Genomic DNA, 20,229 nt, shown 5'->3' on the forward strand with positions numbered 1-20,229 from the left:
TATGTTCAAAGTAATATCATGCCAACCTGAATTAATCCTGAAGTTTAAAGGAATTCTTAATTTATTTTTTCAATTAAACAGGCATGTTGGTGATGTTCAAACTTTTTTATAACAATATGTTGGAACAAAAATTGTAGATCTATCACTGGTAAACCTAGTGCTTTGTTTTTCAGTACAAAATGTCGGGTTTATTCTTGCAGTAGCCAACGTAATGCCACTACTGGCAAGCTACTTTAGAATACTGAATTTTGCCCAGTGTTTTTACTTATTTAACAGAAAATAAGGGTACACATACTAATTATGAACTGCCAAGTTGTTTACACTGGTCTGTAATGTAATGTGATAATGTCCTATGCACTCCCTCTGAACCCTAGCCTTCCCATTTTGAGCTCTTTTAAGCCACAACTGCCACTACCACATTCAGCATCTGTAGCTAAAAGACATTGGCAGTCCTTATGTAAAAGATCTGAGCATACTTTTGTCACTTCAGATAAAAAAGTAGAATACCAATATATTTAGTATAGTAATAGACTGATGAAAGCCTTGTAATATTTAATTTTTTCCTTCTCTAAGGTATCTTGAAGTTATTTAACTAGACTTATCTGTCTAGTTTAACATGGTGATAGACTGTCATATTTCACATCCCTAGAAATTCCATTAAACAAATTAGGATCAGTTTGTAAGAATGGAGTTCATTAGTACCATGCTCTAGATTTGGTCATAACTTTCATTCCTTTAATAAAAACAAGTTAAAACCTTGGACTGAAATCCAGAACCCAAGGTAGGTACCCCAACATCCAGTACAGTGTGCAGGGAGAGTGCTGCCTGAGAATGCCTCATGTGCCAGGCAAGGAGCAGTCTTAAGCTTCTGAATATACTAAATATTACAAACGGATGTAGGGGTGTGACTGTTTTATCCCTGTGATTTAGGCTGAAGCCAGTCTTGTTGGTCTGTCTACTCTCCAAAACCCACTTTTGAGGACATAGTGCAATCACTATCCTTTTTTTTTTTAATGAAGCAAAGTCTACATTTTTCTATTCAAATATTACAGTGCTGATAGCAGCTGTAATATAATAGTCTTATGGTTAGAGCAGTAAGAAGTGGTTTCTCTCAGCCTGAGTTTAAAAACTATCTACCACATCCTTGCTGAGTGCCTTGAACATGTGCAGTTATACATGATGGAATACACTGCATCCCTCCTGCTTAAGTTGTGCCACTGTGGGCAGGGGGAAAGGAAAAGAGAAAGTGTGACTAGTGAATGTGTCGGATATTGGGCACTGTAGCTTTTGCTCCTTTTTGGGAGAGGGTGGGGACTTTTTTTTTTTTTTTAACTTGTTACAGAGATGTTTTACATATACTTACCTATGTCTGTTTCATATCGAACATACAAACCCTGTCAGTAGGATGAATCTGAACTCATTACCACTAGGAGACACTCATATTGCTTATATCAATCTGGAAAATAGTGCATTTGTATTTCAGTCAGTGGAGCAGCTTGAGTAAAAGGAGAACAACAAAGCTACCAACTTTCCGACGACTAAACCTGATGCCAGATTTTTAGAACAGTTTGATACGGGTTTTTATCTTGGCAAAACTAGTAAACATACCTTGACAATTGTCACAGAAATTTCTTTAATGCTGTTATCAAAAAAAGTCTGTGTGAACAAGGAGGAGCAACAGAAATGCATAGAGCTGAAAACAAAAATTTTCTCAGATGAAACTGAGCAATAAAAGCATATAGCAAATGTTGCTTAGGTGTAGGTCATCTGTGTTTAAATTCATGAAAGGATGTATTTCAGAGTAATAGATAAAGTACATCCTTGTTCATTAGTTTGATATAGAATGGAATATAACTTGAGACTCACTTTAGGAATTTTGTTTTAGAAGTATTTTCTCTTTGAGATTTGTTAAGAGAGAAGAGCTCTCTACTGCTTCATTTCCAGATAGAGATAATAACTTCACTGTGACTGTTGTATTTGCATTAAAAGTAGTTCATGAAAAACTAAAACTTTGCACTAATAAACCTTTTTTATGCTTTTGAGATGAGGTGGCTGTTTATACCAATTTTTATTCTGTAAGTGATAATGATATGACTTTCAAGTTAGACTGCTTTCAGAACACTTCCCTGTTGAATTTCTTGTGAAGAAACAGATACTCGTTTTCCTTATAGATCTAAGTGTACTAGAAAGAAAGGAAGGAAAATTGTTCTTCTACTACAATTTAATACAATATTGTAAAAGAAACTCCACTGCCAATTGTCTGGCAGGAGATAGAACGTAGCAATGTATGGTAAGCAAAAGTTGGAAACGTTTTGCTGAGTAGCACCACAGTGTTGATACTGGATAGTGAATAACTAATCATTCAGTTATAGCTGACTTCCAATATTTGTGAAAATTGTTTGGGGAAGAAGAAAGCAAACACCCATAACTAAGACCAAACTATCGTTTATTGTACAAACTTCTTATGGAGATACTGAACCATAAAGCCAAAGGGTGGCTTTAATTGGCAAGGACACTCATATCCCAGTCTAGACACCAAAAGTAGCCTGCAGCCTTCGTAGAGCACTCACTTGGTAAGTGATAAATATGTTTGCCTTGCTTTGAGCAGTGGGAAAAAATGGACAAAAAAATGGACAAAAAAATGGACAAACATTGCAATCAGTAGGATATCATATAAAAAGAGGTGAGGGAATATCAGCACCTCCTCTTTAAGTTTTAAAATAAGAGTGAGCCTCACTGAGTTCCTGAGGGGAAAAAAAAAATGCATAACCGTCTACCTTCAAGGGAAGCAAGAGATACAGATTATAAGAGGATGAGAATGTCTCCTAAACTAAGGGATGAAGAATGGTTTAAGACTTCATCCTCTCCATAGTGTTTCCTTTCTGGATCATTTTTAACAGCTGAACACTCATCATGCTGGTTCTCTGCACAGTGTGCTGACTGGAATGGATCCCATTATGAAGCACCTGACTTTCACTATAAATTATGTAAAGATCTGAACTGTTTTGATTCCACATGGGGAGAGAAGCAGAATTAGACTCTACATCCTTCTTTTAATCCCCAAGACTTTTCTGGGATCCGTTCTTTAGTGTTGCTAAGATGGTTTCTGAATATTACACTTACTATAATAAAAACTGTTTTTAAAATAGATCATTTTGTTATACTTTTTCATACTTAGGAAGGACATAACAAGTCTGTCATAACAAAACACTTTGAAATTGTCTCCTATAGGATTTGGTTATCAGATCATGACATATTAATGTTCATGCGCAGAGGAGCTCATACTCCTTGGCTAAGTTCCAGCCCTCTCCGACTTCTGAGTCTTGTGCAAATGTGGAAATACATCAGTGTTTTCTGATTACCAGAAATGTTATTTATTTGTTGTGTACAGTCAAACCACTTTTCAAAAAGGCATTGCAGCATTCTGTTTAATACCATTTGTGATTGCCCTTTAAATAGCTTTGAAAATGAAGATACATGTAGTGTACAGGTATGAATGAGTGGCTACAGCAGAAATGCAAGACATCAAATTCTGAAACTGAAGAGTGAAAACATCAGCAAAGATAATGGTAAATGGATCACTTATTTCCAGCTTAGGTAAGCCCAGATTTATTGTTTTAAATGATAAAATGTGCATGAGAAGTAGAAGGCATAAAAAAAATCGTGTAATTCTTATGAGCTCCTCCCTAAGAAACCAGTTGCTTGTATAGAGCAGGTACACAAACCTTTCACACTGCAAGGTCTGTATGTCACTTTTTCTTTTTTTCCTGAGGTCAATCCAGAAGTTTTGTTGTCTGTGTAGTAGTCAACAATCTTGAAAAACAAGACTTAAAACAGTTATCTCAAAACAAAAGTTTGTGCACTTTTTCCTATTTTCTCCTTAAAAGCGTGTCCTCGATGCATCCTTAATTTTTGTCTGGTAACTTGAGCAACAGCCACTAGGTGGCAGGAACAACCACAAGTTTAGTGGAATGCTTAGCAATACGCTTCTTTTACTTCAGCGGAAGGAAGGAGCACAGGAGCAATTAAATCAGTCTGACCTGTAATGAAATATGAGGGTGCATGTACTACAGAGTTTGACTAGAAGAGTCATCACATTAATTACATCATTTGAAATCACTTGAAATGTTTTCAGGTAACCTGAAAAATTTTAATTTACATACCTATTTACTCAAGATGTGCTCAAAGTTTAATTTCAAATATTCTACTACATCATGTGTTAMTCTTATGGCCACTGTATTTTTAAAAATTATGTTGATATCATTGGTGATATGAAGTTAATCATTAAGTCAGCAGTTTACATATCGAAAAGCAGTGGGTGAAAGCAGCTCATGAAGTACTTTCGTCAGAAGACTGAAGTTATTGCCATTGCTTTTACTTAAAATGCATGTAGTACTTTTCAAGGGCAATAACTCTGGGAGTGCTCCTGTTATATGAGAAGATATTCTGCCTGTTTTACAGGTGAAAGAACAAATTGCGACTTGTCATTGAACAATGGGACAAAGGAGAAGTTAGAATTTCTGCTAATAGGGACCATCCTAAACAGATAAGTTTTGCCATAGTAAGTACACCATACCACTACAGCTATGCAGATATAGTCCCACGATTAATGGTGAGGCTGAGTTCTTCTCCTGTGCAGCCTGTATAGTGCTATGTGATAGGGTCATGTCACCATGTTGTATTACATGTCAGTTAGGCCCATGGTGTTGAGCTACTAAGATCCTGCACTGCAGTTTTACCCCAGTAACCCCTATTTGCTGGATAGGGTAAGAGAATCTCAGGCTCTTTTACACTAGCAAATACTGTGGTGCAATGAGAATAGATCTGCAGAGTGAAACAATTGGTGCTGATGAGTTAGTTTCATTCCAAAGGATGCCAGTTTGTGCACTCTGAGATAGCTCTGCAGTGCAGACCAAAGTGTGGTAAGTGCGGGTGGTCGGGAGATTCATCTGAAAAACACGCTCCTGTTCTGAACTAAATCTAACGTAGAAGCACCTAGTGGGAAGCTACGCTGATGCACTTAGTGATAAGTTTCCAGTTCTTCAGCATGGCAATGGAAAAGTAGGGCTAATGGAGAAGTTGAATGCCTCCTTAAGCCCCTCTGTAAGATCTTCTGAAGTTACTTTCTAGTAGTGTACTTATGTCCATACAGGAAAGGAGTGGCCATGTTCAGAGTAGGACTTTAATTCTTTACAGATAAAGATTTGTATTATTTCTAATATGAATATTACATATCTAAAACTTTTAAATGTAGATCAAGGAGGCTTTTTTTTTCTGAGGGAAAAAGTGAAGTTGTGTGTACAGTTGCAATTCTGTCATTTGAAATATTGAATAATATTTCTGATGAGTGGTGGAACAATCCATTGCATGTAGTGATGGTGGGTGAGCTAACTGAATTATGAGTCATGGAATCACAGGAACTAAGAGATGGAGAAAGACCTGTTAAATCATGTAGTTGTCTCTGAAGAGACAAACTGAATGATCTAATAGGTTTTTAACATTATTCATTTCTATGGTCTGTATCAGTTAACTAAGTTCTGACCCAACTCTACAAGCTGTATGTGAAGAAAGGACCTTAGCCTCTCACAGAGCTTAATGAATGCAGTGGATGTCTTCAGAGGTACACATTTCTGATTCTGCAGATCTGATGGCACTTGTGTGGTCTTAATTTATGCTCACTTAAAGTCTTAGCAAACCTTTGTGTGATTTTTACACGTTCAGGTAAAAATCARACTTCCCACAGTCTTAACCAAAGAGGTTTTTTGGCTCAGACACTGTCTATGCATGGGTTCACTGGATGTATAATGCTAAAGGAACACAGTCTTACCTGGACTCTCTATGCATAATTTTCATTTAAACATAAAAAATACATCAGAAATGAAAAAGGCTTTGATTGCTTAACTTTCTTCATCTCATAGTTCAGGTCTGTAGTCTGCAAAAGGCTTTTTTATTCAGGAATATTGAGCATCTCTAATTCCAACTGTAGCAGTGCTCAGCATCTTTTAGAAGCTGAGATCTGTGGTTTAAGCTAGTCCCATGTTTGTTTTCTTTTTTTCGCAAAAGCTTTGCAATGTCAGACTTCAATGTTAATCATTATATCCATCTTGTTAAATATTTTACATCTTGTCTGTTTACAAACAGAATGAATTCCCTAAAGCTGTTTTCTGGCATTTGTCATTGATCATTTGCATGAAATGCAAAATCACAATGCAAACAAAGGCAATGGTCATTACAACTCATGCTTGCTTTTCAGACTTTCGGCGGAACCTGTTATTTCACACCAGCATTTTTGGATGTTCCTATGTATGTGTGTGGCTGGCCTTTTAGTGCCAGTTCTGTTTTTAATGAATGACCTAATTCTGCCTTCAGATAGGTAGGTACAGACAGTGTGCTGTTCACTGAGATGTCTGCATGCATAATTTCACTCAGTGAGATTAGTTTAGAAATGRCTTTTAAAATACAGCATTTTACAACTAAATTTCTCTTTAACTTCTCTCTGGTAAATTTTAGCAATTTATACAGCATAAAGTGAAAAATATTTCTGCATGGTCTTTCAGACAATGTACTGGAAAAGTATGATATACTACAGTAATTTTAATTGCTGCAGCGTGCTGATCCATCTTTGGAATTAAAACACAGGGTTTTGTCATCATATGTATTAAAGGAGCAGAGACAGGCTGAAAATCACACCAGCACTTGGGGAAAATTTTGTCCTCATTGAAGTCAATGGCAAAACTCCCATTGACTTCACTGGGGCCAGGATTTCACTCCATATATTTAAGGGAAAAAAATAGCCTTACATGTGTTACTAATACTGTGTGGAAAGTAAAAAACAGAAAGATTTTCAGAATCTGATTGGTTTTTTATTATTTGTGCTGTGGATTGATTTTGAATCGCAAGTCTCCTAGAGCAAAAATGATAGATTGGTAATTTTCACTTGAAGGATCTGATTGCACAAACTTGCAGAAGTGAATCCATATGCCTGTCACAGTCTCACTGAATTTTCCATCTGTGAATTTGATTGTAGGATCAGGGCTTGTAAGCCTCCAAAGATGAGGGTAAAGCAATTGAAAGATAGAATTTACTCAGTAGCATGATTTTTTGTTCAAAATTCACTCCCATTTGACCCAGAGCTTGGCCACATTCAGGAAATTATGTAAGTCGCACCTCCTGGTCCAGGCTTTGTGCTAAGCTCTTTTCCCAGCATTCAGTCTACTCTAAGTTTTCCCATCTCTGTCATGTAAAGTGGTATTTCTGGGCAGGTGGAGATTTCTGCTCCATATATTTTGCTTTTACTTGCAATCTAAGCCATGTAAAACACATTCAGGCCTTGTATGTACTAGGTTTTTAGTACCAGCTCAACTGCCTCAGTGCAAAGCCTAGTCCAGTTATGCTCTATACAGATGTCCTGCGAGGTTTACCTGTGCATCATGCCTTGGTTTCAAAACAGCTGCATCTACACCAGTGGCTAAAAAYGCTGGATCAACAATGTTCCAAATATTACCATATGGATTTCCATATAAATTCTTTTAAATATTTTTTCTGTATATAAATTTCTTTATAAGGTAAGAGGGAATGTTCTAAACTAAGAAATCCTGAGGCATTACTGGTTATTGTTAAAAAAGTGTTTGACTTGTATGTTTAGAATAGATTCCAAATATTGAGACAGCTAATCATCTTTGAARTGAGCACATTTCCAAGGGCCAGTTGTGCACAGTTCTTGAGTACAATCCATATGTGCCCAAAATGAAATTAACCATGTAGTTTCTGCACTTCACTGCTGAATACGTGTATCAGGAAAGTACTTGCACTCCTGTGAGTGAGCTAAGACCGGCATTTAGGATAATCAGTATGCTCTTTGGTAATAAGTGATAGTGACCTGCTAAGTTTGCTGCAGTTTTATCAACAGCAGAGTCAAATATTAGGTCACTAAAGGAAACCTTACTTATAAAATATGTTTATACACTGCAGAGATTTGTCTTCTTTCTTCTTACATTTTCTTACAGAAAATACAATAATGATAATTTAGTGTGAAACCTGAATACTTTTGAAAATAGGAGCTTGTGATAGCAAGGGATCTAGTGGTCAATCAAGTTTAGTCCTTTGCTTTCTCTAGCCATCTTACATGTGACTCAGTCCTTAGTTTACAACCTTCATCTTAAATTTAGCTAGATTGAGGGATTTTTTCCCTTCTGCTGCTTTTGGAAGGTGGTTCAAATACAAAGTGTTGCAGCAAGAAATAAAATACCTTTACCCGACTGGATATTTGCTTATGTGGAACAATTAATTTTTTTTTGTTAAAATACAGCAAATAAAGAATGTATAAATTAAATATATAGTTGCAATTCTTTTTCATTTAAGGGAGACTCTTGCTTTTGTAACTCTACCTTAGGATGAGAGCTATAAAACCTCCTACATCCATCAGTGAGAAAATATCTTAGTAGTTATGTTTGCAGTATACCTTTTTGTCTGGATTTTGGTGAGGTTTGAGAGAAGGAAATTACCCTTCTTCTCTGTTCAGTTTGATTGTAATATATTTTCAACTATACTAAATACTCCCAGTTAATGGAAGCTGCATGAGATTATTCAGTTGGCCAATGCATTTGTAAATTAATACATAGTTTAGAAATAATACTTTGCTTTTTAGGCAGAGCAGGATAAACCATGTTTATTACAGTTGGAGATTCTCAGGTCTAACTTTTTTCAGATTTTCTTTGATAACTGCCATGACATTTTCTTTTTTTGAGGATGAGTGCAATCAAGGATATTTTTGCAATGTCCGCATGGAAACTTTAATAACACAAATTACTTTTTTTTTCTATTTTATGAGAACTGAAAATACTTATTCTTAGATGAGCACCAGAATCTTGAATCTTTCTTGAATATATTACTTCCCAAAGAGTGCTACATTTTTTTTACTTCACAGAAACTAATGCAGGCTTCAGACAGTTCTTGTGGGTTACACAGTGGATGATTTACCTAAATACAGAAAATCAAGYTGAGCATATAATGCTCTTTTTAGAGTCTGAGTTGAAGCAAATATTAGCAGTTGTAAAGTAAGTTGTTAAATTCCAATTAGAGTTTCAATCCAGAAGTAACAATTTTGATGACCCCTAACATTCTTCATAAAATGTTACCTATTAATTCACTCATCATGCTCAGTTACTGATGGATAGAAGTTTGTTAATTAGAAACAAAAAACAAGCAAAGAAAAGATATACTTCATTACCCTTTCCATATCTGAAATATTACAAAGTTATCTCTCAAGGCTAAATTTAAATAAGCTTTTCTGGAGTTTGTATGTATGTTATTTTAAATATAAAGAGGAAAATTCTCTCCTGTGGAAGTCAGTGGCTTCAGTAGAGTCCAGATTTCATATAGCTGGTCCTACAATGTAAAGTAAAGATTTGAGCAAAAGGGGGGGGCAATTCTTCTGTATAGTCATTCTGGCTATGTCTGTGCAAGTAAATAAAAGAGTGCCAGTGCATAGATATATCCACTAGAAATCAATCGTCTGTGTTATTAGATTATTCAACTAGTCCTTGGCATGGTTTTGACCTGAGCCAACAAACACTGTCCCAAAACTTCCTGGGCATGATTACATAGTCAGCCTAGGTCAGGGACCATTTCCAATAGATAGTTTGGATACAGTCACCCTGTTTTTGAAAGTAAGGAATTAGTAATAAGGGTGCAACTGGATTATACCAGTTGGACTCCAGGGGAGAGAAGAGTCCCAGATGCTGTTCGTTTTTAGGACAAACGTAGCCTTTTTGTGTGGACTCGTAAGGACCTGACTTTGTTGAAAAGGGTACACAGTAACTTACCTAGGTATTTCATTGGAAAACTACACTGTCACTGCCCTGACTAATGTAAAAGAAGGGTTATTAAAAATAGGAATTACTCTATCTTCCCTGCTGCAGTAGGCACATCCACAGTAGAAGAAAGCAAATTCCCTTTTGTCCAAACAAAATCAATTTGTATCTTAGCTGACAGGTAGTTGCTGCAATTTGCTAGGTTATATAGGAGAATGCAGGGGGACTGGAAAAGGTAGGAGGAGCCTGGGGTGGTCACATTCATCCAAACGGTCGTAGTGGTTCGTGGGAGTGATTCTTTTTCTTTCCTGTGTTCTGTGTCAGGGTGATCTTTCAGCTGAACAGGTCAGCGTGGTCTGAAGTTGAGTATTACCTGTTGATCTGAACCCTAAAGTGTTTGCTTTGAATAATTCTTATCATTTGCCCCCCTAAGAATTGCATAACATGCAATATCTCTGAAAAGTCTTACCAGGAATCTTTTGTAGCAATAAAATACATTTTTGCCTTTTTTGCTTATTCTTGCATGTTCTTCACTAAGTAATTGACAAAATATGAAATGATTTGAGAGCTGGGAATATATATCCAGCAAAATAAAAATGTGATTGAAGATGAGCAAGTCTATAAATACACAAGCTTTAAACTGCATAGCACGGGTAAACAGGAGGGAAGATACGATTGCACAGGCTTAACCATGGGTTGTACAATCACTCTGAGGACTTCAAGCCTATACTTCAGTTGCTAGCCTGCTCTGACATCCACAGTCTCCACGCAGTATATTTGATGCTCATTTAAATCATTCTCCACTGCAGTCACACCTTAAATTTCAGTGGCAGCATATATCAGAGAAAAGCTGCTATGAATTCTCACTAAATAGCTAGACTGAAAGTCAGTCTACGTACTAAGTTCTTTGAGTTTCAAGATCCCTGAATGGAACCAATTWTTTTTTTTTTTACCTGAACATTGCTTCAGTGAAAAGTACTGTTTTGAAATACTATATTTTTCTTGAGTTAACAGTTTGGGCATTTTTGAAAAAAACACAAATATGTATTTGTGTGCAATTAAAACATCGAAAACTGAAAACCAAATGCATGTATGAAAAGTAACTTTTTTTCTTTATAATCCAAAACCTTGCTAAGACCGTTAAGAGATTGGGAAAATTTTATGCTGAATAAAAGAAAAAATATTTYAATAGGATTTTTGTTTAAGTTGTAAAATTTTCATGAAAGCCAATTGCTGTATTTCTATCACATTAGCTTCTGGGACTCATTCAGAAGTCTGTCCTGATCTGCCTTTTTCCTTGGTTTTGATACAATCAGACTGGGAAATATCAGAACCAAAATATATGTAACGTACTAATACAGACTTTGAAGCTGCATAAAATGTCACTATTTAATGGATTTGGGGGGCTGTACAGGCTTTTTAGTTTTCTCTCTTAAGCAACTAAATCCTGCCTGTTATGCATTTTAGATGCCAAACTGTCTTCCTAGAATCATGTCCCTATTTTTTCTCAATTCTTTTCAAGCAGACTAATATTTTATCTCTTTACTATTGCCACATCAAACTTAACATTTATTTACTACATTATTTTCCATAGAATAAGTGCTCTCATAGATGCCTTCCAAAGCACAGGTGTGGAGACAGCCCACTCCTGATGCAGTTCCTTTCATTTCACAGTTTTTAATGTATTTATTGAAAAGTCCTAATTATACTTGGAGCTGAATCATAAATAGGTAGTTTGAGACCTGACTTAAATTCTAAGTGAGAAGYAGGACTTGGACACAATGCTGTGGTACCAATGCTTCTCTAGGATCCATTCATCTTAAAGAGTCACACCTCTATGAACTGAGCTGAAATTTTTTCTTGGAAGCTTTGTTTTCACCCTGGATAGGAAAATGTCCTATAGAGTTAACCATTAGTAGGATATTTTGGTACCTGTAGAATGGTAATTGTCATTTTCTATGAAACTAAAAGCAATCTTGGGAAGTGAATATCCAGCTCTACATTGTTTGTCTCTGCAAAAATTGAAAGAGGCTTGATAATTGGCATCTCTAAACATATGTGCTCTTGGAAAGCCTCAGTGTATAAGAAATTCATAGCTGCTTTTGAAATATATACTTATTTGATTATTTTATTTTTCCCTCTTAGGAGATGGTGAAACTTAATGTATGCTAATTAAGTCTGTTTGCCCAGATGGACTGAGGCCAAATTTCAAGACTGATTTAATGCCTGATAAAACAGTGACTTGAGAAAAGGGTCTTTGCAAACAAACTTGAAAGGTAAGGATGAATCGATGATTTTAAAGAGAAAAGATCATTATACATTTTGCAAACAAACTTCACAAACAAGTCTACAGAAAGTAGGTTAAAGGGTAACGATGCTAGTCTATGTGAGCATTCTCACATGAAACTTTCCTTGGAATCAGTATAGGTCAGAGTCATGCTAATTTCAGGGTGTGAATCATTAAAGATAAAGCTGTATACTTGATTAAATGATAAAGCAGAATAATTGAGGGTTGTTCAAGTTATAAAACAGCACCATAAAACTTGGGAGACTGTCCCTTGAATTTGGTAAACACATATACTGTAACTAATATAGCTAACTACACTGATTTTGTCATTGTATCCCCATTAATTCCTAAAGACATGAATAAAAATGTACAGAATTGCTATTCATAAGCACAAGCAGTCATGTAAAAGAGAGAACTGGGAACAGAATGTAGGTTGTTCGCACATTTTTGTGAATGAACATTTTCTTAAGCAAGATACCACCCACTTAAATTAATAAAATCATTTAAATGATAAAATATATAAAGGAGTGGTCATGCTTTATTATGTCCATACAATTATTTTTAATAGCATTCCTCATCATAATCTTGCTAAGTTATTGAAGATAAAGCATGAATTGCTTACCTGTTCCTGACTGCTCCCAAAGACACAAAGAACTTCCTATAAATTAGGCCATAGTATGTTACTTTATGTTACCATTGTAAATCCTAATTTTATTCTGTAAAACATTCTTCACAATTGCTATGTTGCTGTTGATCATACAATATTATAATGCAATTAGTGGTACAGTTAAGTAACCACTAATTTGCATTTTTCTTGTTCTGGGTCAGAGATTTAGATATTGTTCTATATCCATTCGTTTCGGGTTTTTTTGTTGTCGTTCTCTACTTACTAAGAGGGCTGGCTCAGGTCTCAAACTGCTAAATAGTTTCCTATCATTACATTACAGTATTTATGTATTATTACAATTAGATTTCATGGAACAAAAAAGCCTAGATTTTGCCCTGAAAAATGTAAACCTTAATGTCATGACCTTGTTCTTATGTGGGTATTCGTTATTCAGGCAGTTCATCCTACTAACGTCAGATTTCTTGGCCCTATATTTAATTGCCAATATCAGTTCTGGGAGTCATAATAATAATCAGTTTATGTTACTGAAACTCCTTGGGAATGTTAAAATTAGTGGGTATTTTTTGATGATGAAAAGTTGTAGGCAAAAGAAGAGGGAGCAACATTTTGTGTGTAAAGTAGTATTACCTGTCTCTGTGCTGCCAACAACTCTGCAGCGAATGACAATGAAYGCTTATTAATGGCTGTTCTGATTCTGTAGGGCCCAAATGTGATGGCCACGTGCACCATACTTCTTCCCCTGGTGTCCAGCCATCTGCCATTATCCCTTTGCTGTCACATGGTCAGAGGTACTGCAAACATGAAAAGTCTGTGCAGGTCCAGTGCTTCTCAGAAATATTAGATTTTCATAATCAGTTCCACTGCACCTCAAATATATAGCACAGGCACACATTCATTGCCCACAGTCCACTCCTGTCTATGCCAGAAGAACAACTTGGAAAGGTGGTGACTGGGAATACGATGCTTGCAGCAGCATAATTCAAAATCTGGATAAAAACAGGCTGCAGCCTGTGTGCACTGTTCTGATGACAGCATTTCTTCTTTTCACCTTCATCTTCCATCATTGGACTAACTACATGCCTGTCACCCGACTGGAAAGGATGACACCCGCCTTCACCCACCTCCAATAAATAGCACATCCAGCCTGCTTATTCTGAGAGGCCTTATCCTGAGAGGCCTTCACTTTCAGTGGAGAAAAGAATAATCCAACTATTCCTCTGTTTTAGATCATTCAAGAAAAAGAAAGCAAGCAGCACTTTTATGGAGCATTCAATATGAGCAAAATCTTGGAGACATTATTTTGCCAGTATTAAAGCATCCTCATAACTACTCAAAATTACAGGGAACAATCATGAGCCAATTCATTTTAAATTTAAATTGGAAAGTGTAAGTAGTAACTGAAAATGTTTAAATAGCATACTAGGTCCTAGAAAATCACAATCCAAACAGTCAAGCAGGTTTGAAAATACAACAGGAACAGAGACAGTGGGAACATATATGCAGAAAGGGGAAACTGACACCAGTGGGTATAACTGAGAAGTTAGGAAGTGAAGAAAGGTGAAAAGGAAAGCAGGAAAAGAATGTAAGGAGAAAACCATATTTTGAAGATTTAAAGATAATGTAAGATGTTGTAACTGTATCATGAATAAAAAGATTTCTCCCAATATAAACAAATRCAAAGAAATCCTGTTAATAATAATGCAAAATAGGTGAAAGTATCCTAGAAATATTTTTATTTTCACTTTCGGAACGGACATATTAGATGACCATATAATATGGTCATGCCCAAATACTTTCCACTCCAACARTAACTAAGGAAGATATTAAATGTCAGCCAATACAATTAATACTTTAAAATAAGCGGATAGGGATAACTTGCATCCAAATGTTTTGTAAAAGCTGTGTAAGGAGGCCCCTGTACTTTTAATGCTGATTTTAGTAAGTCTTCAGACACTTCCTGAGGACTGGAAGAAAGCTAGTGTTGTGTCCACAAGTGGCTACCTTTTATGTAGACTGTAGCGAGGCTTTTGAAATAGTGTCCCATAGCATCTTGAAGCCAAACTGGGGAGGTGTGTACTGAGTAAGTGCATTATAAGGTGAATTAAAGCTGGCTAGGCTGCAAGGCTCAATGAGTGATGTTCAGTGCTTAGAAAACTAACTGGTGGTTGGTTACTAATGGCTTTCCATAGGGGTCAATACTGAGCCCAAAACTGTTTAGCATCTTCATTAATGACCTGGATGGTGGAATGGAAGGCGCTCCTTAGCAAGTATGGAGATGACAACAAATAGGCGGGAGTGATTTGTATGCTGGAGGTCAGGGCTGCTATTGAGAAGGACTTTGACAAGCTAGAGATGTGGACTGACAGAAACCTCATGAAGTTCAACAAAGGCAAATACAAAGTTTTGTATCTGGAATGGAATAACACCATTCAGCAGTACAGGCTGGGGACTGACTTGATAGAAAACAGCTTTGCAGAAGACGAACTGGTGTACAAGTTGAACATGAGTCRGCAGTGTGCCCTTAAAGCTATGAAGGCCACCCAATATTAGCGAGAGAGTAGCTGGAAGGTCTAGGGAAGTAATTCCCTTATATTCGGCACTCATGAGACTGCATCTGGAGTACTGTGTCCAGTTTGGGGCTCCAGAGTAGAAGAAAGACACTGGGAAACTGGAGAGAGTCCACAGGACAGCCTCCAGGTGGTTAGGAGTCTGGAGCACATGATGTATTAAGCGATGCTGAGAGCTGGGCTTTTTCAGCCTTGAGAAGAGGAGGCTATCGGGTGATCCTGCTGTCTTCAACTACCTTATAGGTTCATCTTTGAGAAAATGAAGCCACACTGTTCTCAGGGATGCACAGTGAAGGGCTGAGAAAAATAAATTGCAGCAAAGGAAATTCCGGTTAGATATAAGGAAAAAAAATCTTCAGAGTGCCAACCTAATTTAGACTATGATTCTGTTTTCTRATCAGTGAAGGGGATAACCATTCAAGGTTCATCTTCCTGCCATAATTTAGGGACTTTCTTGTATGGGGTATGTATGATAGGATTCCTTCACTGACAGAAATCAAGATGGAAGGGAGGTAAGATACCTACTTACAATTGTCAAAATGATTTAACTGAAGTTTTCTGTGAAGAGAATATGCATAAAAGAATATTAAAAAATCAAGATAGACTGCACAATATACCACAGAATTCCACAAAATATGAAGGAAATGTAAAGTAAGTGGCACAACTTTACATAACATTTTATCTAAATTCATATCAAATATAAGTTGAAGAAATAACTTGTATTTGGGTGCTTCAAATGTGAAAGATAGAACTTCTGAAAAATTTCTTCAGCTGTTCCAGTCTGTTGCTTTTAAATTTTTGTAATGGGGCAGAAATACATATATATTTGAAATAATTTTGAAAATGTTTCAGAACAAGCAGATATAGTTTAGTCTTGAAAATACCTACTCCCTCTAAGTTACAGTAATTCCAGTACTGCTAACAGGATTGTCACTTGTTTTGATGTTTTTAATTTTATTAATTTTATTCTTTTAATTTTAATCCAGTTTAATGTATTTAGAGTGTATCTTGACTAAGATCTTAAGTGTTTCAGGGATCACTTATTCTTAACTGTCATCTCCATGAAGAGATGATGAATAACTGTCTGTCATAGGAGGAACAGTGTCTCAAAGAGGTAGTAATTTGCTTTCAGCCCTTTACAGTAGCAGTTTATTGCCCAATGCTTTGGTAGGGTGGAGCCAGGGTTCTGTCTGTTACTCACTTTTGTCTGTTTATTTGCTTCCCACCTGGGGATAAAAGAAATGAATGTGTCCTGAGCCTGTGTGTGTGTCGTGCGAGAGAACTGGGAGTGGGACAGAAACGTAACCGATGTCCAGTTAGGCCATGTCATAGTCTCATAATTTGTCAGCTTGTGAATGTCAGCACATGTTTGAACCATGAAACTACACTGGGCAGAGTGGCAGCTGCATCACCATCTGTCATAAGAAATGAAAGGGAACCTGTTCTTTGGAGGTAGGAAGTAGGAAGTCTTCAATATCAATTACCTGTAGTATATAGTAGTCTTGGGGGTAATAGTCTGCCTTAGTGACAGCTCTGAAAACTGAAAAATGGCCACAATAGTAATGAGATTTAAATAAATTGTTACTGTTTCCTGGTAATATTAAGGTCATTATCTGGGAATTGAACATAAGTCCGTTGTGTTTTCTTTACTGTCTTTGTCAGGAGTGTGTGCATCAAAACAGCTTTTGATGAGTGTATAGTTGGTCATTTGCATATCTAGGCTTTCTAGCTAAATTTTATGTTCCTTCTCTGTATTTTTTTTTCCTCTTCTTGGGGTAATTACCCAATGGAGAAGTGATAGAGTACTTAAGATCTCTAATTAGTGGTGGAACAATGAAACTATGCTAGATATTTAAGGTCGAGATACATTTTTATGGAAGACGCTGCAACACAATAATTATTTCTTCGTATTTTCTGGGTGTTCTGTTTACCACTTTCATTTTGGGGTGGTTCGATAGGTTAGACTCTGTAGATGCAAGTACAGTATAGTAGGTCCTTAGCCAAAAATGACTTTTGATAAGCACCCTTGTGAATTTTTTCAACTGCAAGATCTATGCCGTATTTGTACAGGGAACAGAAGTCTTATCAATAGTGCTGACTCTACCACTGTTTATCAGTATTGTGCATGTAGGTTAAAACTGGTGTCAGTAAATGAACGAACTCAAGCCTGAAACCAGTGTCCGCCTGTACCTCCTGTTTATCCCAGTTCTTATCAGTGAAGTTATAAAGAAGCTGTTTTATCTGAACCCATTTGGATTATAAAGAAGCAACAAGAAATACCCTGCTTTTATTACAAAGATCCCAGATACCTGGACTTTGCACGTAACAAATCTCTGTTGGCTGCAACCTTTGCACAGCATAATAAATATGTTTGCTGCGTGGCAATGAGCTCATTGAGTTAGTAATAGAAAAACAGAAGAATGGTTTGAAGTTAGTCATATAAAAATACTCTTAAACACAGAAGGAACTGCTGCTTTATAGCAATCGTATGCTCTAATTTATTCAATTAAAAAAGTTATCTTAATAGAGCAAAAAAGTCTTTATCTTTCAGCACTGTTAATTCACCATAGTTTTATAACAATATTTCAATTTTACTCAGACAGAAGTCAGATATAAACAAAAAAGATACCTTTTGATTAGAAACACAATTTAATAAATGGCAACCATAATGTCAGATGTATTCTGCTACACCTTTTAGAAAACCAAAGCCAGATAAAATGACACAATTTTTTTTTTTATATTTGGTTTTACCTAAACTAATTTTTTTTCTGAGAAAACAGAAAATATACATAATATTTTCATGAATTTCACCTTGTCATTTTTCAGTCAAGTAAACATACCAGTAGCTACAACAATAATGGTCAAACTATTTAAGCGAACTGGGCTTGGAAGAGAATTTAGTAAAGTATCCAGGCAGCTAAGTACAAGTGACATAAATGGGACTGCATAAACTAGTGACATAAATGGAAGACATAAACTGGTTATCCCATTAAGTGCCTTTTTACATCACAAAATTCTTAAATGCCTTTGGAAATCTGGCCCTAGCCATTATTCTATTTTTGTTGGGTTTAATCTGTTTTAGATTAGAAAAAGAAATGCAAGCTATTAGCAAATTACTATTATTTTTTTTCTTTACAAAAGGAGATCCAGATATAGATCACAGAAATATTCATATTTTATTAATTCCTAGTGTTCAAATTAACTTGGCTGTTTTAAACATATATATTTTATAGGGAGATAATGTAATTTAAAAGAGTACTGTGCRCAGAAGTGGGTTGGACTAACACAAAGCCTGAATTTCATCCATTTGCTCTCAAAGGGCAAGGTGAAAAAAAGACCTTGGGCACATGAAATGCAATGCAATTGGGGTTTTAGGTAACTAAGTTCATTGGAGTTGTTCATATAAATCTTATTTGGATGCCTAAGTATGTATGGGTGCTTTTTTTTTTTTTTTTTGTGAAATCTTACTTTGGCTCCAAAAATTTGTTACATGTTCTGTGAAGCATCACCACCTTGGCTGAGCTAAGCATCTCAGTGGCTGTCTCCCCCCTAAGAGTGTTTATGATTTACAAACAAGGCATTTCTCTGTCAGCTCCTTTGGGAGGTCAGTTCAATCAGTGCTCTCTGAGCACTTCTAACACACATGGACAGCATTTATTTCATCACAAAGTACAGCAGTCACAGGCAATTTCATCCAAAAGTACAGCTGGAGAAAGCATCAGACTTTTGTATAACAGTCTAGAGACTTGAATCAATCATCAAGGAAATGGAAATCAGGATTTCCAGACTTTCTTCAGTACAGGCATGTTCTGTCCGACTTTGCTCAGCTTTCAGGTGAATGCTCTAACCTTTAACTGATAGGTAAAGCTGCARTGGGGACCGGTCACCACTCCTCTTATTAAAGTGTGCTGCAGTTCCAGATGTTTTCCTAACAGATTTTGTAGTAATTAATTCAAAAAGCATTTTATTTTTACTTTTATGCAGATAAATTATCTGTGTACACAGTCCTGCATTTCATGCGCAGTCAAAATACCTACTGAGGTAAGAAGTCCACAGCAAGGAAAGAATGCAAGGATAGGCTTTGTTTGTTACAGAAGTAACATTGACAGCCTAATAGTGTCTTTTTAATTTCTAGGTGGATGATAATCTTAGTGATAACACACTGATTGCTTGAATTAACTTCAGCTTAAAATACGACTTTCTGAGAAGCAATGCTTAATCTACGTAGTCTTTAATGGAGGAGACTGTTAATTTTTACTTTCTAAAATGCACACAAAATAAAAACAAAGAAATGAAAAAAGAAGCAACCAAACCCCTGAACAGTGTCAAGGAAGTAGAGAAATAGCTAAACTTTCCCAGGCACTCCTTTAGGTTATTACACTAGCTATCTGTATTTTGAGAAAGAAACTGGAGAATGAGAAGGAAGATTGTGATGCAGGTAGGTGCTCATACTACCCTACTTTAGATGCCTTGCCCAGCTATTTTTTTTCCTATCTGTAAAGGTCAAAGGAGAAAGATAAAAGCCTCAAAAAGAGCCAGTCACTTCAGCTGATCTGAAAATACCTCTGCATTCACATTTTAGCCTGAATCTGGCATGTGCTCCTGAAGCAAACCTCCTAGCTCTCTGCACTTACTGTGCTTTGAATCACGTCATGGAGCAGTCTTGGAGTGCACGAACAGGATTCCTTTCAAATGAAATTACACCAAGCATGCATGTTAAGCTGTCCGGTTACTAACTTGTATTCAGACCATGGTAGCAGACCAAAACTAATCTGAAGTAAAGTCCTCCAAAACGTCCATGTAGCTGTCAAGTCCTCAACACTAACAAGTTTGMTCTGCATGTCTACTCCTTTTGTTCTACAGTACTCACTAATGAAGGCATAGCCTGATTCACCCCCAGGAAGAATGTACATCTTTCTGCTGACAGTAAGTGGA

Source organism: Apteryx rowi, unplaced genomic scaffold, assembly GCF_003343035.1.
Source record: "Apteryx rowi isolate R43461 unplaced genomic scaffold, aptRow1 scaffold_392, whole genome shotgun sequence".
Lineage (NCBI taxonomy): Eukaryota > Metazoa > Chordata > Aves > Apterygiformes > Apterygidae > Apteryx > Apteryx rowi.